Below are 2,056 nucleotides of genomic sequence, written 5' to 3' on the forward strand. Positions count from 1 at the left end.
TCTGTCCTATAGGGTCATTATGAGTCGGAATCGACTCAATGGCACACAACAACATGAGCTGAATCATCTTGATGGCACACAAGGAGTAAGGGCACAAGCTTTGGAATAAAAAGACATTAATTTTCCCACCTCTAAACTTTCCAGCAGTGTAGCTTAACCCTTCTGTGCTATAGCTTCCTCATCTGCAACATGAGAAAACCTCACGGGGATGTGGAGTGGATTAAATTAGAGTAGACAGGTTGCAGAGAGGATCTGTAGTTATTAGCTTTTATTAATTATCAAAAAATATAGGCCTGGGCATCCCTATTTTGCATCTAAAGTCAAGGAGTGAAAATAAAATGTATTTGCTACTTTATTCCAAAAATATATTTTACATTTATATTTAGTAACTTTTATAACAATTAAGCAACATCCAGCCTCCACAAATGAAAACATAATTTCATAAAGTAGCACTTCGTGCATTTTGGTTTGGAATTATCCTTTTTAAAATTAAGTTGCTATCTTGCTATCAACAATCAAGCAAGTCGCCTGATCTCTTTGCACGGTGCACTGAAATTTACTTTTGAAGGGGCTTAGTTATTTCTGGGGTTACATCAGGCCTTTAGGATAATTGCTGTACACTCCTACAGTCTATGTAAAATAAAATGAAACCGTCTAAATAGGCGTCTAAATCCTAGGGGCTCTTTTCTCACAGATGCTCATTCTGCATGACAATGAATTGCGATGACTCCTTTAGGAGAGCTGAATAAGTGCTTGTCAGTTTCCTTCACTCCAGAGGTGATTCAGGGGCGAACGGCCTGGTGTTTCTACACAACGCAGGAGTTCTCATCTGTAAACGTCCCCCCTCGCAGGTGTCACTGCACCAGAGGCGTCTTCACAAATATCACAACGTCGTGGCTGTAAATACTTTGTTCATATCCGTAGGGAAGGCGCATGTAAGTGTACTTGGAATTTCTTTACGATATAACCATGAGACGGTAAAGTAAATGCTAAGGCTGAGGATCAAGGCTTAGGGGTATGATTTGACAAGCTTATTGAAGGAAAACAAGCATGGAAAAGCCGCCCCTTACCCACCCCAAGACAGTTCCCCGACGACGTCTCCGGAGCATTTCTGTCGAGAAACACTGCGAAAGCGCCGCGCGGAACCCTAGGCCTCGCTGCACTCCCGACTCTCGGCCTCCGTGTTTCAAGTCAGGCTTCGCGGGACCTTTAGACTTCGGAGCAATAAGCCACATCCAAGCCCAGGCCAGACTACTGAGCCTGAACGCCCTCAACCTCACATTCCCGGGCTTTGGGGGTTCCCTCGAGCATTTTAGGGACAGGCAGCAGAGCGCCAAAGCGCAGGCTGCTTTAAACACCCCTTCCCCGGGCGGGCCGCGGCGGCGACTCCCTGGAGGCATAAGCGCTCAGACCTAGCAGCTACCCGGGACCGCGGAGGCGCCGACGTCAGGCCCCACCCTTCCTACCAGGCCCACAGCTCCTGCGCCCGCTCTGGCTCCTCCGCTCTCAGCGCCTTGTTCTGCCCCGGGACCAGCCACAGGGTTCACTTCCCGGACCTTCACGGTCGCCCCACGTCCCGTCTGTCTCCTTCCTTCTTTACCCTCCCCTCCCTTCTCCGATAGGCCAAGTCGGTCGGGCACCTACCGTGCCCACCACGCGCTAGGCCACGCCCAGAGGCCCCTACCACGCCCGCCCCAGACCTAGGCCACTCCTGGCGGATTCCAGCCAAGCCACACCCACCTCCGGGCCCGGTCTGGGTTGTTCACTGCTGATGGCTTGGCCTACAGCTGAGCAAGGAGTTCGCTTGTAGCAACAGTGTGCTCAGTGGCTGGGCTGGGAGCCCACTTCCTCAGCGCAAGAGTTTACTGTGAGTACTCCCAAAATCCCGGAAGGAGAGGTTTCTCATCTGTAGTTTGGCTGCGTCGAAAAAGTGAGGGGCTAGACACCCAAGGTGAAAGGAAGGAACTACATTTTTCCCAGATCCCAGGTCTCCTTAGAAAAGGTGGAAGATGATAGCTTTAGTAGCACATTTGGTTTCCTCCATGGGTAGCAAATC

General features: G+C 50.1%; 1 protein-coding gene across 1 annotated transcript in view; it reads right to left on the reverse strand.

The window, feature by feature from the left end:
- PTER (phosphotriesterase related) overlaps positions 1–1,595 on the reverse strand; it is a 115,213-nt gene extending 113,618 nt beyond the window's left edge. Inside the window, exon 1 of the mRNA XM_004380565.2 lies at positions 1,467–1,595. The gene's annotated coding sequence lies outside the window, so the exon portion shown is untranslated. The remainder of the gene's footprint in view (positions 1–1,466) is intronic.
- Positions 1,596–2,056: the final 461 nt, after the last annotated feature.

The sequence above is a fragment of the Trichechus manatus genome, unplaced genomic scaffold (genome assembly GCF_000243295.1).
Source record: "Trichechus manatus latirostris isolate Lorelei unplaced genomic scaffold, TriManLat1.0 scaffold00075, whole genome shotgun sequence".
Taxonomy (NCBI): domain Eukaryota; kingdom Metazoa; phylum Chordata; class Mammalia; order Sirenia; family Trichechidae; genus Trichechus; species Trichechus manatus.